Here is a 21,057-nt window from a genome sequence, read left to right as displayed (position 1 = left end):
GGAAGACCTCAGCCATCCCAACAATGGACTCTTTTCTCTGCTGCGTTCAGGAAAGCGCTTTCGTTCCCTGAAGGCAAACACAGAGAGAATGAGGAGGAGCTTCTTCCCGCAGGCCATTGAGTCTGAACCAGAGAACACCCAGCACCTAATTACCGGAATTCCCATGTTCACCCCTCTTTCCCAGATACTCGCCACTTACATTTGGACAATTGCACAGCCACTTTACACTTACACTTTATACACTTTACACTTTATATCTTATACTTTATATTTATATTCTATTTTATTTTATTTTTTTATATTCTACTTTGCACACTTCTTTTTATACATATTTTTATATTTTATATTTATATATACATTTAAATTTTGTTTCTATTTTGATGCTGGACGGTTGTAAAGAACATTTCACTGCATGTCATTACCATGTATGTATGTGTATGTGACAAATAAAATTTGAATTTGAATTTGATTTTTCATATGAAGTTAGGCTAGACACTTGGGTAGCATATAAAAGTATAAATTTTATTAATACACAAATTTTAAAATGCTTTAGCAAAAAGAAAAAAGCACCGCTTCAAAACAAGAATACAAATACAGAAATAATCTAAGGTTGGGTCCTACAATAAATCACATACATCCGGCAGGGCTGAGGCTTCCAGCGGCAAGAGGAGTTCGGTTTTTACGATGGCACACTTCCACGCACACACCCCTGTGCACTCAGATCACACTACTAAATACTCAGTGTTACACAGCATACCAAGAAGAACCACCACCAGGAGAGAAAAGCCAACCACCCGTGGGACCCAGCTCCTGCAATGAAGCAAACAAAATAAATACAAAATTACAACATTAACCACAAAGTATAACAAACAATACATTAAAGCCACGCCGCACCAACAGGGCACAAAGAAAAGAAAACAAAGACTTAAATCAAATACAAAATCAGGTTACATCCAAAAGGTAATTTAAACCAAACAATTCGATCAAGAAAAAGTAAATATCAACTAAACTCACAGAATGAAATGGAACAAGACAAACTAAAAGACAGGTGTAACAAATGGGAGAAAGGGAGGTGATCTTGAACATTACTCCCAGAAATAAAGAATACATAATTTCAAGCGGGCATTAAAACCACATCCAAACCAGACACGAACAGTCCCCTTTAAGAGTTACTGATGGCAGCTTCGCGTTGTAACCAGGATAATTTAGCAGCATAAAGAGAAGTCAAAAGCACGTGGTTTCTATATGGGTGAAACAAAAGAAAGGGAGGATTCTCATAAAGGACAAAAAAAGATGTTAATCTGCATCACATGGTTCCCCAAATTTTAAGTATTGGTAGCACTTACCGTGAGAATATTACGCAGCAATAAATATCTATGGGCACCGGTTTGTCACTCATGCCTTCCGCTCACACAGTGGGGTACAGGAAATCATGACTATTTTGTGCGTAACAACATTACCTCCGCAAGTAGGTTAACAGGTTAAAAACACCGGCTCGGAAGAATGTACGTTACCTTTAAGCCAAGTCAAGGCCGCAACAATATGGTGGACGGCATACATACTGCGGCCCACAGAAACAGTCGCTAATGAGGCATCTACGTATAAATACAAGGGTCTTTGTAGAAAAAAACACATAAACGTATTCTCTTACACCAAATAATGATCTTTAAAATAGCATTATGTGACCCCGTTAAAATACAGTGAACTGTAATGGCCTGTTTGCTTCATAAATGAAAACAAGAACAATATAATTCAGTTTATTATTACTAAATTTGAATGAAACTTTTTCACTGATCGCTATTCACATTCTATGTGGATATTGTCACCTATACCGAACAGTTTCACAATTGTGTTTTACTTCACAATATTGACAATACTGACAGGAATTTATATTTTGCATTATGATAAGGACAAAAAGTATTACCATAATACGGTCTCAGTGCTCATGTGTTAGTTTTTGCTTATTATGAATTACTTGTCTATTTGACCTATAATTTTATTTTTGATTTTAAATTTGACTTCATATTTGTACCCTTAATTTCTTTGTAATTTTTGTATTTTGCCTTTTTTAATGAATACATTGTTTGTATTATTATATATGCATATTTTAAAATATGTCTATAGTCACAGTCAATTTCCTACAAAAACTAGTTAAACATTTTTAAACATTCCGATCAGAACATCAAACAGGTTCTCCCCACTCAGTAGCGCACCCACTGAGAAACCTGATCAAAGTGCTCTAGTAATTGGCGATTCTATTATTGGAACGTGAAAATAGAGACACCAGCCACCATAGTCCAATGCTTACCGGGAGCCAGAGCGTCTGACATCTTGTCAAATTTAAAAGTGCTGGCTAATGCTAAGCGTAAATTTCGTAAGATTGTTATTCACGTCGGCGCTAATGATGTTCGACTTCGCCAGTCGGAGATCACTAAAAATAATATTAAAGAGGTGTGTGAATTTGCAAGCACGATGTCGGACAATGTAATATGCTCTGGTCCCCTCCTGCTTACCGGGGTGATGAGATTTACAGCAGATTGCTGGGTCTCAATGGCTGGATGTCTAAGTGGTGCCGCCCAGAACAACATAGGCTTTATAGACAATTGGATGAGTTTCTGGGGCAGACCTGACCTGTTGAAAAGAGATGGTCTTCATCCTCTTGGGGTGGTGCCGCTCTTCTATCTAGAAATATGGCATATAGTCTTATAGCTCCAACATGACCAACTAGTGCCCAGGTCAGGAAGCAGACAGACCGGCTAAACCGACCGTCTGCTAGCTGCCTCACGTCACAGAAGGCAGTTAATTCTCAGCACATTCTCAGAGACTCTTTCACCTAGATATCACACTATAGAGACTGTGTCTGTTCCCGAATTAGAATATGCAGAGAACGTCCAAACCTAATCAAAAGCAATAATTTAATTAATGTCAACAAATTAAAACTACCTATAATTCAAATAAGCAAAGCGATAAAACTTGGCTCGCTAAATATTAGATCACTTTCCACAAAAAAGCACTTTATGTATATGATTTGATCAATGATCAGAAGCTAGATTTGCTTTGTTTGACAGAAACCTGGCTAAAACCAGATGATTATATTACTCTAAATGAATCTACCCCCAAAATTATTTCTATAAAAATGAGCCACGCTTAAAAGGTAGAGGAGGTGTTGCTACAATTTATAACAATATTCTTAGTTCTTCTCAGAGGCAGGCTTTAAGTATAACTCATTTGAAGTTTTGGTGCTGCATATAACATTATCTACAGAATCATGTGCTAGTGATAAATCTTCTGTTATGTTTGTACTGGCTACACCGTATACAGGCCACCAGGGCACAGCACAGATTTCATCAAAGAATTTGCTGATTTTCTAACTGAGTTAGTACTGGCGCAGATAAAGTCTTAATTGTTGGCGATTTTAATATCCATGTTGATAATGAAAAGACTCATTAGGATCAGCTTTCTTAGACATTTTGAACTCCATTGGGGTTAGACAACACGTCTCTGGACCTACTCATTGTAGAAATCATACTCTAGATCTAATACTGTCACATGGAATGGATGTTAAAATGGTTGAAGTACTGCAGCAAAGTGATGACATTTCAGATCACTATCTAGTCTTGTGTGAACTCTGTATAGTTAAACCTGTAAACTCTGCACCTTATTACAAGTATGGTAGAACCATCACTTCCACCACAAAAGAAAGCTTTCTAAATAACCTTCCTGACTTATCTCAATTCCTTAGCTCATCAATACGACTTAAAAACTTGATGATGTAACAGAAACTATGCACTCTCTTTTTCTAGCACTTTAGATACAGTTGCTCCTTTGCACTTAAAAAGATAAAAGAAAACAATCTGACTCCATGGTATAATGACAACACACGCACCTAAAGAGGCAGCCCGGAAAATGGGCGCAGGTGGAGAAAAACCAAATTAGAAGTATTTACCGTATTGCCTGGCGGGAGAGTATGCTGTCATACAGAAAAGCATTAAAAATAGCAAGATCTGATTATTTTTTCATCCCTTTTAGAAGAAAACAAACACAACCCCCGGTATTTATTCAGTACAGTAACTAAATTAACAAAAAATAAAGCATCAACAGGTGCTAATATTCCCCAAGAGCATAGCTGCAATGAGTACATGAATTTCTTTACTTCTAAGATTGATACCATCAGAGATAAAATTGTAACTATGCAGCCGTCAACTACAGTTTCACATCAGATAGTGAGCTTTAGATCCCTGAGGAACAATTACACTCTTTCTCTATTATAGGAGAAGAAGACTTGTACAAACTTGTTAAATTATCTAAACCAGCAACATGTATGTTAGACCCTGTTCCATCTAAACTATTAAAAGATCTGCTTCCAGAAGTCATAGATCCTATTTTGAACATTATTAATTCATCATTGTCATTAGGTTATGTTCCCAAAACCTTTAAACTGGCTGTAGTTAAACCTCTCATTAAGAAACCACATCTTGATCCCAAAGACTTTTAAATTACAGACCAATCTCTAATCTCCCTTTTCTGTCAAAGATACTAGAAAAGGTAGTATCCTCACAACTGTATTCCTTTTTAGAAAAAAATGGTGTCTGTGAGGATTTCCAATCAGGTTTTAGACCGTACCATAGTACTGAGACTGCTCTCATTAGAGTTACTAATGACCTGCTTCTATCATCTGATCGTGGTTTTATCTCGTTATTAGTGCTATTAGATCTTAGCGCAGCATTCGATACTATCGATCACAACATTCTCTTGGATAGACTAGAAAACTATGTTGGCATTAGAGGAAGCGCCTTAGCATGGTTTTAAATCATATCTATCTGACCGCTATCAGTTTGTGGCATTAAATGAGGAGGTATCATATCGATTAAAAGTGAAATATGGAGTTCCCCCAAGGCTCAGTGCTAGGACCGTTACTTTTCAACCTGTACATGTTGCCTCTGGGAGATATTATCAGGAGTCATGGTGTTAGTTTTCACTGCTATGCTGCAGATGATACTCAGCTCTATATTTCAGCGCAGCCTGGTGATACACACCAAATTGAGAATCTAACAGAATGCATAGTCGATATAAAAGCTGGATGATGAGTAACTTCTTAATGTTAAATTCTGAAAAAACAGAGTGCTAATAATTGGACCTAAAAACCCACATATAATAATCTAGAACACAGCCTATCACTTGATGGCTGCTCTGTTAATTCTTCATTGTCAGTTAGGAACCTAGGTGTGCTGTTTGACCATAATCTTTCCTTTGAAAATCATGTTTCTAGCATCTGTAAAACTGCGTTTTTCCATCTTAAAAAATATATCTAAATTACGACCTATGCTTTCAACCTCTAATGCAGAAATATTAATTCATGCGTTTATGACCTCAAGGTTAGATTATTGCAATGCTTTATTGGGTGGTTGTTCTGCACGCTTAATAAACAAACTTCAGCTAGTCCAAAACGCAGCAGCCAGAGTCCTTACTAGAACAAGGAAGTATGATCATATTAGCCCAGTTCTGTCAACACTGCACTGGCTCCTATCAAACATCGAATAGATTTTAAAATCTTATTAATTACCTATAAAGCCCTGAATGGTTTAGCTCCTCAATCCTTCAGCGAGCTCTTATCACATTATAGTCCTGCCACGTCCGCTGCGTTCTCAAAACTCTGGCCATTTGATACTACCTAGAATATCAAAATCAACTGCGGCAGCAGATCATTTCCTATCTAGCACCTAAACTCTGGAACAATCTCCTAACTCTGTTCGGGAAGCAGACACACTCTGCCAGTTTAAATCTAGATTAAAGACACATCTTTTAACTTAGCCTACACATAACACACCAACACGCCTTTTATTATTCAAATCCGTTAAAGGATTTTTAGGCTGCATTACTTAGATTTGCTGGAACAGGGAACACTACTCCTAAAATACGATGTACTTGTGACATCGTAAAAGAATAGCATCTACGCTAATATTAGTCCTGTCTCTTTCTCAATCTGCTTTCACAGTTTGTATCCAGACTAGATGGTGGATCAGCACCCAGAGATTATGTTCATCAGAGACCAGAACACCTAGATGCGCCCGTGGACCAATCACCAGATCCTGATGCACACACGCACACGCACACACTAAGTCATTTACACTACCTGGACACAGCTGCGTTTAAAATTGAACTGGAAGTTAAGTGCTGGGCGTCCGGTCAGAGAGAACTGACCCCAACTGAGTCTGGTTTCTCCCAAGGTTTTTTTTCCATTCTGTATGCATGGGGTTTTGTTTCCTTGCCGCTGTCGCCTCTGGCTTGCTTGGTTGGGGACACTTAACTTCTAGTGACTATCGTTGAATTGACTACAGAGACCGTCTCTGCATTTAATAAGAAATTGGTCACTCTCGTCATTATACATCCATGTCATTATACTGTACAGTGCTTTGATGCAACCTGTGTTTGTTAAAAGCGCTATATAAATAAAATTATTGATTAATTGATTGATTTTTATGTACAGTATATGCATATTTTGCTATTAATGTCAAATATATTTTGCATTAATTGTTCTTTAGATTTTTATTGATCTGTTGTTTTTTCAGTTGATTATGTCATATCCAATGCTACATAGGTCTGTAGTTCTTCTCTCTCAACAAAGCTGTTACAGTTTAGTACATTATTTGTCCAAATACTGTTTAAATGCTGTTTTAGTTTGTGAAAAACTTTAAGACATTTTCAAAATCTCATAAAATGGATTTCAGAACAAAGTGGGTGGGTGCTGTTGCTCTCTCCTTTAACATTTGCATGTTTATTTATTTGTCATCAACTACTGGATAGATTTGACCTTTGATTTTATTTATTTTTCCGGGTGCTTTTCCCTGTCTCAATTATAAAAGCACATTATACTACTTTAAATACAAAACAAAACATTTATTTACACAATTAATATACATATATACAATTATATTTAGCTTCTATCTGATCCCATCAGAGCTCAGGTTTCAGCTGCGCTGCATGTTCAGCTCCTCCAGCATCTACACAGAGCTCCTCACAGACTGAAGAAGAGAGAAAGCTGATGTTCTTCTCCTCTTTTCTTTTGGTGCCCAGAGGAAGCTGTTCTCTACAGTTTCTGTGTCAGTACAAATCATTCAAGCCATTTATCTAGACTGATCCTGACCATACAGCCCAACCAAAGACTGCAGTGATTGTGATTTCTGTAAAGTCATTGTCCACCTGTTCAGTTTAACCAGGGGTGGAGCTCAATGTCATCTAAAGTGGGCGATCTGCGCCTCTGCACTGAGACACCAGCTGATCAACTGGCGGCACTCTGTTACACACAACACAGCACTTGTGTTCAGCAACACAAAACAACAAGCGTCACAGGATTTGTGTCTCTTGCCTGTAGACAGCTTTGAGGGAAGCGCAGTATGCTTTGGAGGTGACTCTCGTGTGACTCTGAAGGGCAACCACCCGCACAGGATTTTATAGAGAGTCACCCGACTGACCAAACAGTGGCCGGTCCTGCATGATGCGGCGCTGACCGAACCATTCAGGAGGGGGCGTACTGAAGAGTGCCTGAGAGACACAGCAACAACAGAAAGACTCAGTCCAAAATATCTTTCAACGGTTTCTCTTTGTTTGATCATCATCAACGTACAAACATATCCACAGAGTGATGTAGAGAGATCTTTCTTGCTGTAACGATAAAACTACCTGAAAACCATCTGTAGGCGAGTCCTTTACTAGGTCTCCACAGCCAAAGTCCAGCAGCTTGACTTCATGTGAGTCCGTGGAAATCAGCAGGTTCTGGGGCTTGGCGTCCCGGTGCAGGACTCCGCGGCTTCGCAGTGTTTCAACGCGCTGATGAGCTGCTGCAGCACTTTTCTTGGCCAGGCTCTCATCCAGGTAGCCGATCTCCTCACAGAAACTCTGGAGATCTTGGCAAGGAACCGGGACGCTCCAGGATCATGATGTATTGGCGGGACTGTCAAACCACTCCACGAGCTGCAGGACATTGGGGCAGGCAGGAGCTGAATTCACCAGAGTCATCAATGCCACCTCCAGCGGCAGCCCGGCCATGTATCTTCCTGCTGGGACAAATGCTGCGTTATATCCAGATGTGTTCAAACCAATGAGAAACAGAACAGATTCACTCACAACTTTTTCAGTCTCCTCTGCGGCGTGACTTTAGAGACATATTTGATGGCAACCTGTAGACAGAACAAGCTCCTGTATAACATTTACTGATCTCAATTCTTAGGCTTCTTGAATGAATAACAGAAGAAAATTTCTTACTGGCAGTCCATCAGACCTCGTGTCCCAGCAAACACAGAGCAGAATCCACCTCTTCCCAGCAATGAACCCTTCACACATATGTTTCTGTAACATAAGATCACAAGAAATGTCTGCGAGAGAAAACACGTTGTAGTATCTAAAACTGTTCAGTAACAAGTCTTCTCATAATCTGAGCCTGATTTCTTTAATGTAAGTCTATTCTGACCTCTGCGAGAGCGTTTGGCAGGTCTTCTGCATGAGGTGGATGGACGCTGATCTCCCCTGACTGCCGCTCTGCCACTTCCTCTTCCTGTTAGTCTGATCCGCTGACACAGAAACTGGCCAACTCAGAAGGTAGAGGTGCTATATAGCCAGGCAGCTCTTGACTCAGTGTCTGGGTTTGGTTTGTGGCGGTTCCTGGTCGTCAGTCACCAGAGACACGTCTCCCAACCTCCTGACAGCAGCACTCCTGGATCTGGAGCGGCCTGAAGATGGAGCATTTCATCCATACAATAACTAAAGGTCCTATTATAATAACCAGATATCACATACCAATAACACAAATAATAAACAACTGAAATATAAAACACTCACGCGTCTTTCAGCCATGTGAGCCATTTAAACCAAACCAAACTCCAATAAATAGAAATACAAAGCAAGAAAAATAACAAAATAGCAACAAACTAAATCAATTAGCGAAAGAAATAATAAATGTATACTGTCCTCGGAAAACAACAACAAAACAGAAAGAAAAAAACCTCCAAACTTCTTCAAAATTAAGAGAAGAAACAGTTAAATAAGTATTCTCAGGATAAATATCTGCAAAAGTCTCTTTGAGGTCGCCTCATCTCTCATAAGACATTTATATTCAGAAAGAATTAGACATTTAGGTGCACTGCGTGTCGCTATAGCAACTAAAATTCGAATCAAACAGACGTCGCGTGCGTGAGCGCGCATACGTTGAAAAAAAAAAAAAAAAAAACTTTCTTTATTTTTAACTATTTATTTAAATTTGTGAGATTTATGTAAACACAAAGTTTTCCTATGTGATTTTATATTGGACACATTTAAAAAAATATATTAATACGGATTTTTCTTTATACAGCATCGCCAGTTAATGTTAATTGGTGTAGTGTAGTTATTATTTAAGTATCATAACTTTTTATTAGAAATGTAGTTATAGTTGTGTAATTCATATTATATTTATTTGACAGGTATTCTTTTACGAATCAATTTACAAATTAATTTAAAATCAATTACGGAGCAAAATACATATGCTGTTGAAACGGAACAAGCAATGTGTAATTAAGAATGTTAATTAATCACATATATAATTTTCATTTGAAGTGATTAGTATTTTATTAAAAATTAATTTAATCGATTTAACATTGTCGTCATATATTTATTGTTTGCGTATTCGAATCACGTGACCTGACCGTTTCCTCTTAGCTAGTCCATAGAAATATGAATATAAAACCGCAGGTAGGTTAAGTTATTAATAATAACTTAAATATTTGTTTTTAATCTCAAAATCCCGTTCCAAATAATATTTATCACGTCTACACTTACTCATATTGATATTCATCAAATTCATATTTTCAGTTAAGGGAATAGAGACTTTTCTACTACTAACAAAATTGATCGTGTATGAAGATAATTTTGACAATGATGTGAAGAAAAGGCTGTTTTAATTTAGCCAGAGCTCATAATAAAACAATATAAACATACGGATAATATAATAATAATAATAATAATAATAATAATAATAATAATAATAATAATAATAATAATAATAAATAGCTTACATAAAAATAATCAATAAAAAAATCTGAACAAACGCAAACCATCCCAATCATGGATTAAGATATTTGATGTAACTAGGTCTATTTGTGAATAAAACGGACGTACGCACGCGTCGTCGTCATACAGCAACGAGTGTAATGATATGAATTCGGCTGAAAATATAAACACTGTCTGTTTTGAGAGACGAGACAGAGACGACTTCAAAGACTTTTGGAGAGTATTTTCTGCAAAACTGGGATTTTTGGACTTTGGAAGATTTCTATACGCAGAGAGTTCAGATTATTTCTGAGAACACTTTTATTATATTATATTTTTTCATTTGGAAGATAGTTCGGGCGTTTTCAATTGTTTCTACTTCAGAGGAGTATTTCTGAGGACAGTATTTATTTACTTGTTCGTTCATTCATTTCATTAGTTTGGTCAGTTATTTTATTTTATTTATTTTATTTTATTTTATTTTAATTTTAATTTTATTTTTATTTTTATTTTGATTTATTGGAGTTTGGTTTTGGTTTAAATGGCTCACATGGCTGGAAAGACGCGGTAAGTGTTTTATATTTCAGTTGTTTATTATTTGTGTTATTGGTCTGTGATATCTGGTTATTATAATAGGACCTTTAGTTATTGTATGGATGAAATGCTCCATCTTCAGGCCAGCTCCAGATCCAGGAGTGCTGCTGTTCAGGAGGTTGGGAGACGTGTCTCTGGTGACTCACGACTCAGGAACCGCTGCCAAACCAAACCCAGACTCGAGTCAAGAGCTGCCTGGCTATATAGCTCCTCTACCTTCTCAGTTGGCCGTTTCTGTGTCAGCGGATCAGACTAACAGGAAGAGGAAGTGGCAGAGCGGCAGTCAGGGAGATCAGCATCCATCCACCTCCTGCAGAAGACCTGCCAAACGCTCTCGTGAGAGGTCAGAATAGACTTACATTAAAGAAATCAGGCTCAGATTATGAGAAGACTTGTTACTGAACAGTTTTAGATACTACAACGTGTTTTCTCTCGCAGAGATTTCTAGTGATCTTATGTTACAGAAACATATGTGAAGGGTTCATTGCTGGGAAGAGGTGGATTCGGCTCTGTGTTTGCTGGGACACGAAGATCTGATGGACTGCCAGTAAGACATTTCCTTCTGTTATTCATTCAAGAAGCCTAAGAATTGAGATCAGTATATGTTATACAGGAGCTTGTTCTGTCTACAGGTTGCCATCAAATATGTCTCTAAAGTCACGCCGCAGAGGAGACTGAAAGTTGTGAGTGAATCTGTTCTGTTTCTCATTGGTTTGAACACATCTGGATATAACGCAGCATTTGTCCCCTGCAGGAAGGACATGGCCGGCTGCCGCTGGAGGTGGCATTGATGACTCTGGTGAATTCAGCTCCTGCCTGCCCCAATGTCCTGCAGCTCGTGGAGTGGTTTGACAGTCCCGCTCAATACATCATGATCCTGGGCGCCCCGTTCTTGCCAAGATCTCCAGAGTTTCTGTGAGGAGAACGGCTACCTGGATGAGAGCCTGGCAAAGAAAGTGCTGCTGCAGCTCATCAGCGCGTTGAAACACTGCGAGAGCCATGAGTCCTGCACCGAGACGTCAAGCCCCAGAACCTGCTGATTTCCACGGACTCACATGAAGTCAAGCTGCTGGACTTTGGGCTGTGGAGACCTAGTAAAGGACTCGGCCTACAGATGGTTTTCAGGTAGTTTTATCGTTACAGCAGGAAAGATCTCTCTACATCACTCTGTGGATGTGTTTGTACGTAGATGATGATCAAACAAAGAGAAACCGTTGAAAGATATTTTGGACTGGAGTCTTTCTGTTGTTGCTGTGTCTCTCAGGCACTCTTCAGTACGCCCCTCCTGAATGGTTCGGTCAGCGCGTCGCTATCATGCAGGACCGGCTACTGTTTGGTCAGTCGGGGTGACTCTCTATAAAATCCCAAAGCGGTGGTTGCCCTTCAGAGTCACATGGAGAGTCACCTCCAAAAGCATACTGCACTTCCTCGAAAGCTGTCTACAGGCAAGAGACGCAAATCCTGTGACGTTTGTTGTTTTTGTGTTGCTGAACACAAGTGCTGTGTTGTGTGTAACAGAGTGCCGTCAGTTGATCAGCGCGTGTCTCAGTGCAGCGGCGGCAGATCGGCCCACTTTAGATGACATTGAGCTCCACCCCTGGTTAAACTGAACAGGTGGACAATGACTTTACAGAAATCACAATCACTGCAGTCTTTGGTTGGGTTGTATGGTCAGGATCAGTCTAGATAAATGGCTTGAATGATTTGTACTGACACAGAAACTGTAGAGAACAGCTTCCTCTGGGCACCAAAAGAAAAGAGGAGAAGAACATCAGCTTTCTCTCCTCTTCTTCAGTCTGTGAGGAGCTCTGTGTAGATGCTGGAGGAGCTGAACATGCAGCGCCAGCTGAAACCCGAGCTCTGATATAATTGTATATATGTATATTAATTGTGTAAATAAATAATTTGATTTTGTTTTGTATTTAAAGCAGCATAATGTGCTTTACAATTAGGTCAGGAAAAGCACCCAGAAATTAGAAAAATTATAAAGAAAAAACAAAAGGTCAAATCTATCCAGTATGTGTTGACAGATGCACAGAATGCATATCACTAAAATATTTTGTAAAACAAAATAATTATTAACTAAAATAAATAAAATTATATTTTTTGAGTACTACTGTACTGTAGTGACCACTACTTGTGTTGGACCACTCCAACCTCGTATAATTCAGTTGTTTTGTAGGCCCCTATTGTAATATGTAAGAAATATCACCAGCTTCATGAGTACTTGTAACGTTTAATGAAGTGAAATTTTATTACAAATATTAATATTCAAAATATAATACTATTTATATAATTATCTTTTTTTAAGCTGTCTACAGTAGTTAAACAAGATTTGGCAATAGTCTTTTTGTGAATATTTTATTTGCTCATATCATTAGATACAAACATCGAATAATACAAATGGCAACCAGGCAACCAGACTCTAGGCAAGATTCTTTGCTGTTCCGTTCTCTTATGATGTCACATTCAGAATTCTCTTATGGAATGTTGGAGCATGTAAAAGTGTCAAACTCAATATTACTTTTGTGGGTAGTTGGAGAGACAGCAGTGTGTTAGTGCCATCATGGGTCAGCAAAACTCTTGTTTAAAGAAAGCGGTGGAGAGTGAGTGTGTGTACAACTCCCATCTAAGTACACCACTTCAGTCCAACATGCCAAATCCTCATCAGCGTGCTGGTACTGTTGAGGAAGATGGAGGAGATAGGGTGATGAGTGAGAAGAAGAAGGTGATGAGGAAAAAAAATGGAGGTTTTGGAAGAGGTTGGCCTGTTTCCACTTCTCTCGCCAAGAGCTGGGAAGAGTGAGAAAGCTCAGGATGAGAAAGTGGAGCAAAGCGAGAAGCTGGAGCAGGCTGGATCTTCTAGGTGCTCTGATGGTAAATCACATCAACGTCACCTAAATGTGCATAGAATCGAGCTCTGTGATTCAAAAAGTGTCTTAATGCTGCTCTATGATTTATTCAAGTATTGTTTTGCGATCGCTCAGTCTTTTGTCATTTCCGATCCTCTCTTTAGATCAGATTTTCTGCAGAACATCACATGTGATGTTCATCAGGAAGCTCCGAGCTCTAAAGTTCTCCTCTTCTGAAGAGCAGCCGAGGAAGTAGCATCTTCAGAAGTGTGTGGAAGATAATCTGTCCGAAGGAGAGATTAAGTCCTCGCTGACAGAACAACAGGACAGTGAAGTGGCCACGAGCAGTGAGAGTGGGTTTATTGCCATAACCCAAAACATACACACATATTTTATGGCTGCTTGATATATAACGCAGACATGAACATTCAGGCTGTTTACGTTTCGCAGAGATCAATACAAATATTCCATACGGTTTCTCCATTAACATTTAAAAAAACTACTCATACATGAGAATGTGAAAAAATGTTAATGTTTCTTTATAGATATCTACTTGAACTACAGCATTGGTGCTAAACTGGGTGAAGGAGGATTCGGTGCTGTTTACAAGGAGTGCATGCAAGGATGGCTTTCCGGTAATTTTTAAAAAACATATATCCGATAAATTATTCTTTCGTTTTGTGTACATGATTTAGAGCAGCTGATCTGTTTAACTTTGGTCGCTTTTGACTGAAAATTTGTACATTTTGAAAATTAAAAAATCGTTTGTGTTCAAGTTTGCCTGTAGCAACAATAATTCAAGCGCGTGATCCACAAATAAAGGCCGCATGAGGCTGGCTTATAAGAACATGATCATGGTTTTATATTAATTTGATCACAAAGGGATATGTTCATTTGAACTAATCATTTGTTTTGTTGATCAGGTGGCACTGAAATTTGTCAAAAAAACAGAAAACATGAAATATATCAACATTGTAAGTAGACTGCACTCTCTCTGTTATCTCCTCACAGTCTCTGTTTTAATCATAGACAGGCAAATCATTTCTGTATTTAAAAACTGTCTTTCCGCTTAGCCTGATCACGCCGAACCTCGTTCTCTGAAATCGGCCTGACCGCCCTTGCCAATAAGGGTCCCAGCTCACCCTACATCGTTGAGCTGCTGGACTGGCAGGAGTTTCAGACCATTATGTTATGGTCTTGCAGTGCCCCTCGCCCTGTGAGAATCTCTTTGACTACTTGGAGCGCTGTGGAGGCATCTTAGACGAAAACTTTGCACGGCACGTGATGCAGCAGGTCGCCGAGGCTGCTGACAAATGCTGCAGCGCGGAGTTCTTCATAGAGACATCAAACTGGAGAACTTGTTAGTTAACACAGACAACCTGGACGTGACTCTGATTGATTTCGCCAGCGGGACCTGCTGCATGAAATGCCGTGACAGCACCTTTAGTGGTATGTATTATCAGGGTGCCTGAGATTTTCTGCAGTATTTTTAACTTTCGTGAGTGGTCAGACCAACTTGTCATGTTGCACATGCTAACGGTGAAGAGAAAACATGCCCTGCTGGTATAAACGTACAAATGTCTTTCCTCCAGGTACAGAGGAATACTGCCCCCTGAATATTCAGAGACGGGCAAGTACAACGGACGGCCAGCAACAGTGTTTTCACTGGGGGTAGTTTTGTACACTTTGGTCTGCGGTTATTATCCAGACCACACCGATCTGGACAAGATCAAGAACTGGCTGTGGTATCTGCCCAGCTTGTCAAAAGGTCAGACCTTCGCAAACAAAGCCAACAGTAATTCTATATCGCAGAAAAGCACGTAAAAGTGCCATCTGAGCCAAGTGTCTGTCTTCCTCTAGATTATTTTTGCAAGCAGGTGAGTTGTTGTAAAGGAAGTTTAAGATAGCAGTCAAACGTCTCTCTCTTCTTTCTGAACAGAATGCAGCCATTTGATCAACGCCTGCCTGCATCCCAACCCCGAGGAGAGAATGCCTCTTGACAGACTCCTACTCCACGACTGGTTTAACGTACCTATATATGATCAACATACATCATTGAGATAACTCAAAATTGCTTTTACTCTTTGTTAGTTGTTTCGTTTGTTGTCTAATGATCAATAAACCTGATTTTTTTTTTTCTGTGTTTTGTCGAGGTCATCCCAAAAGTCGTGGAGACAAGAGCACCCTGCTACGCCACACAGGAAGTGCCCTGCAGTCAGCGTGAGTGTCTGGTGGGCTGACACGAGTGGCCCATCCATCCGTCCGGGTCTTTGCGTCTCTTGAGACCGGCAAGCTCTGGTAGCGTCTGGCGCCAGGGCTTGACACCAAAAAAAAATGTTAATAAACAAAAAAAAATAAAATACTCTGTGTGTGAAGATTTGTTATTCCTCGTTATAAAAATATGTGTCTTATTTGCCATTTGACACAACCTCTCTCCGACCTGTAGTGACCACTACTTGTGTTGGACCACTCCAACCTCGTATAATTCAATTATTTTGTAGGCCCCTATTGTAATATGTAAGAAATATCACCAGCTTCATGAGTACTTGTAACGTTTAATGAAGTGGAATTTTACTACAAATATTAATATTCAAAATATAATACTATTTATATAATTATCTTTTTTTGCTGTCTACAGTAGTTAAACAAGATTTCGGCAATAGTCTTTTGTGAATATTTTATTTGCTCATATCATTAGATACAAACATCGAATAATACAAATGGCAACCAGGCAACCAGACTCCATGCAAGATTCTTTGCTGTTCCGTTCTCTTATGATGTCACATTCAGAATTCTCTTATGGAATGTTGGAGCATGTAAAAGTGTCAAACTCCAATATTACTTTTGTGGGTAGTTTGGAGAGACAGCAGTGTGTTAGTGCCATCATGGGTCAGCAAAACTCTTGTTTAAAGAAAGCGGTAGAGAGTGAGTGTGTGTACAACTCCCATCTAAGTACACCACTTCAGTCCAACATGCCAAATCCTCATCAGCGTGCTGGTACTGTTGAGGAAGATGGAGGAGATAGGGTGATGAGTGAGAAGAAGAAGGTGATGAGGAAAAAAAAATGGAGGTTTTGGAAGAGGTTGGCCTGTTTCACTTCTCTCGCCCAAGAGCTGGGAAGAGTGAGAAAGCTCAGGATGAGAAAGTGGAGCAAAGCGAGAAGCTGGAGCAGGCTGGATCTTCTAGGTGCTCTGATGGTAAATCACATCAACGCTACCTAAATGTGCATAGAATCGGAGCTCTGTGAATCAAAAAGTGTCTTAATGCTGCTCTTATGATTTATTCAAGTATTGTTTTATGCGATCGTTCAGTCTTTTGTCATTTCCGATCCTCTCTTTAGATCAGATTTCTCTGCAGAACATCACATGTGATGTTCATCAGAAGCTCCGAGCTCTAAAGTCCTCCCCTCTTCTGAAGAGCAGCCGAGGAAGGAGCATCTTCAGGAGGAGTGTGTGGAAGATAATCTGTCCGAAGGAGAGATTAAGTCCCCGTTGACAGAACAACAGGACAGTGAAGTGGCCACGAGCAGTGAGAGTGGGTTTATTGCCATAACCCAAAACATACACACATATTTTTATGGCTGCTTGATATATAACGCAGACATGAACATTCAGGCTGTTTACGTTTTGCAGAGATCAATACAAATATTCCATACGGTTTCTCCATTAACATTTAAAAACTACTCATACATGAGAATGTGAAAAAATGTTAATGTTTCTTTATAGATATCTACTTGAACTACAGCATCGGGTGCTAAACTGGGTGAAGGAGGATTCGTGCTGTTTACAAGGGAGTGCGATGTAAGGATGGCTTTTCGGTAATTTTTAAAAAACATATACCCGATAAATTATTCTTTCGTTTTGTGTACATAGTGTACAACTAATCATTTGTTTTGTTGATCAGGTGGCACTGAAATTTGTCAAAAAACAGAAAACATGAAATATATCAACATTGTAAGTAGACTGCACTCTCTCTGTTATCTCCTCACAGTCTCTGTTTTAATCATAGACAGACAAATCATTTCTGTATTTAAAAACTGTCTTTCCGCTAGCCTGATCACGCCGAACCTGCTTCTCTGGAAATCGGCCTGACCGTCCTTGCCAATAAGGGTCCCAGCTGACCCCACATCATTGAGCTGCTGGACTGGCAGGAGTTTCCAGACCATTATGTTATGGTCTTGCAGTGCCCCTCGCCCTGTGAGAATCTCTTTGACTACTTGGAGCGCTGTGGAGGCATCTTAGACGAAAACTTTGCACGGCACGTGATGCAGCAGGTCGTCGAGGCTGCTGACAAATGCTGCAGCCGCCGGAGTTCTTCATAGAGACATCAAACTGGAGAACTTGTTAGTTAACACAGACAACCTGGACGTGACTCTGATTGATTTCGGCTGCGGGACCTGCTGCATGAAATGCCGCACAGCACCTTTAGTGGTATGTATTATCAGGGTGCCTGAGATTTTCTGCAGTATTTTTAACTTTCGTGAGTGGTCAGACCAACTTGTCATGTTGCACATGCTAACGGTGAAGAGAAAACATGCTCTGCCGGTATAAACGCACAAATGTCTTTCCTCCAGGTACAGAGGAATACTGCCCCCTGAATATTCAGAGACGGCAAGTACAACGGACGGCCAGCAACAGTGTTTTCACTGGGGTAGTTTTGTACACTTTGGTCTGCGGTTATTATCCAGACCACACCGATCTGGACAAGATCAAGAACTGGCTGTGGTATCTGCCCAGCTTGTCAAAAGGTCAGACCTTCGCAAACAAAGCCAACAGTAATTCTATATCGCAGAAAAGCACTAAAAAAGTGCCATCTGAGCCAAGTGTCCGTCTTCCTCTAGATTATTTTGCAAGCAGGTGAGTTGTTGTAAAGGAAGTTTAAGATAGCAGTCAAACGTCTCTCTCTTCTTTCTGAACAGAATGCAGCCATTTGATCAACGCCTGCCTGCATCCCAACCCCGAGGAGAGAATGCCTCTTGACAGACTCCTACCCCACGACTGGTTTAACGTGACTCTATATATGATCAACATACATCATTGAGATAACTCAAATTGCTTTTACTTTGTTAGTTGTTTCGTTTGCTGTCTAATGATCAATAAACCCTTTTTTTTTTCTGTTTTTGTCGTAGGTCATCCCAAAAAGTCGTGGAGACAAGAGCACCCTGCTACGGCCACACAGGAAGTGCCCTGCAGTCAGCGTAGTGTCTGGTGGGCTGACACGAGTGGCCCATCCATCCGTCCGGGTCTTTTGCGCCTTGCAGACCGGCAAGCTCTGGTAGCGTCTGGCGCCAGGGCTTGACACCCAAAAAAATGTTAATAAAAAAAAAAAAAAAATACTCTGTGTGTGTTAAGATTTGTTATTCCTCGTCATAAAATATATGTCTTATTTGCCATTTGACACAACCCCTCTTCCGACCTGTAGTGATATCACTACTTGTGTTGGACCACTCCAACCTCGTGATAATTCAATTGTTTTGTAGGCCCCTATTGTAATATGTAAGAAATATCACCAGCTTCATGAGTACTTGTAACGTTTAATGATGTGAAATTTTATTACAAATTAATATTCAAAATATAATACTATTTATATAATTATCTTTTTTTAAGCTGTCTACAGTATGTGACGGAAGGGGTATAGTTTTTAACAGTAACGCTTAAGTCAAAGAATCCGACTACGCCACCCTAGGGATTATTCCTGGGAACAAAGTTATAATTGACAGGTTGGATCCCCTGGGAAAACACACCTCATCCTCCTCACTCTCAGCACTGGAGCCCCTCAGGGTTGTGTTCTGAGCCCCCTGCTGTACTCGCTGTACACACATGACTGTGTGGCCACTACAAACTCCACCACCATCATTAAATTTGCTGACGACACTGTCGTGGTGGGCCTGATCTCCAACAACGATGAGATGGCCTACCTTCAGGAGATCAACAACCTGGAGAGATGGTGTCAGGAGAACAATCTTCCTGAATGTCAGCAAAACAAAGGAGTTAATAGTGGACTTCAGCACGAAGCAGGTGCGCTCTACCATCCCATCATGATCGACGGGACCCCAGTGGAGAGAGTGGACATAGCTCGGTACCTGGGTGTTCACATCACGCAGGACCTGTCTTGGTCCTGTCACATCAACACCCTGGTGAAGAAGGCCCGGCAGCGCCTATACCATCTGAGGCACTTAAGGGACTTCAGACTCCCATCTCAGGTGCTCAGAACTTTTACACCTGCACCATCGAGAGTGTCCTGACGGGAAACATCACCTCCTGGTTCGGGAACAGCACCATGCAGGACAGGCGAGCTCTTCAGAAGGTGGTGCGGTCAGCTGAGCGCACCATCCGCACTGAGCTCCCTGTACTGCAGCACATCTACAACAAGCGGTGCTGTACCAGGGCCAGGAAGATCGTGGAAGACCTCAGCCATCCCAACAATGGACTCTCTTTCTCTGCTGCGTTCAGGAAAGCGCTTTCGTTCCCTGAAGGCAAACACAGAGAGAATGAGGAGGAGCTTCTTCCCGCAGGCCATTCTGAGTCTGAACCAGAGAACACCCAGCACCTAATTACCGAATTCCCATGTTCACCCCTCTTTCCCCAGATACTCGCCACTTACATTTGGACAATTGCACAGCCACTTTACACTTACACTTTATACACTTTACACTTTATATCTTATACTTTATATTTATATTCTATTTTATTTTATTTTTTTATATTCTACTTTGCACACTTCTTTTTATACATATTTTTATATTTTATATTTATATATACATTTAAATTTTGTTTCTATTTTGATGCTGGACGGTTGTAAAGAACATTTCACTGCATGTCGTACCATGTATGTATGTGTATGTGACAAATAAAATTTGAATTTGAATTTGATTTTTCATATGAAGTTAGGCTAGACACTTGGGTAGTATATAAAAGTATAAATTTTATTAATACACAAATTTTAAATGCTTTCGCTTAAAAAGAAAAAAGCACCGCTTCAAAACAAGAATACAAATACAGAAATAATCTAAGGTTGGGGTCCTACAATAAATCACATACATCCGGCAGGGCTGAGGCTTCCAGCGGCAAGAGGAGTTCTGGTTTTACGATGGCACACTTCCACGCACACACCCCTGTGCACTCAGATCACACTACTAAATACTCAGTGTTACACAGCATACCAAGAAGAACCACCACCAGGAGAGAAAGCCAACCACCCGTGGACCCCAGCTCCTGCAATGAAGCAAACAAAATAAATACAAAATTACAACATTAACTACAAAGTATAACAAACAATACATTAAAGCCACGCCGCACCAACAGGGGCACAAAGAAAAGAAAACAAAGACTTAAATCAAATACAAAATCAGGTTACATCCAAAAGGTAATTTAAACCAAACAATTGATCAAGAAAAAGTAAATATCAACTAAACTCACAGAATGAAATGGAACAAGACAAACTAAAAGACAGGTGTAACGAATGGGAGAAAGGGAGGTGATCTTGAACATTACTCCCAGAAATAAAGAATACATAATTTCAAGCGGGCATTAAAACCACATCCAAACCAGACACGAACAGTCCCCTTTAAGAGTTACTGATGGCAGCTTCC

At 39.9% G+C, this 21,057-nt stretch overlaps 1 pseudogene; it reads left to right on the top strand.

Annotated features, from left to right (window-relative positions):
• The first annotated feature begins 10,570 nt into the window (after nucleotides 1-10,570).
• LOC122334783 lies at nucleotides 10,571-12,472 on the top strand (annotated as a pseudogene).
• Nucleotides 12,473-21,057: the final 8,585 nt, after the last annotated feature.

This window comes from Puntigrus tetrazona, unplaced genomic scaffold, assembly GCF_018831695.1.
Source record: "Puntigrus tetrazona isolate hp1 unplaced genomic scaffold, ASM1883169v1 S000000644, whole genome shotgun sequence".
NCBI lineage: Eukaryota > Metazoa > Chordata > Actinopteri > Cypriniformes > Cyprinidae > Puntigrus > Puntigrus tetrazona.
Note: the sequence above shows the minus strand (reverse complement) of the source record. Positions and strands in the feature narration are given on the sequence as shown.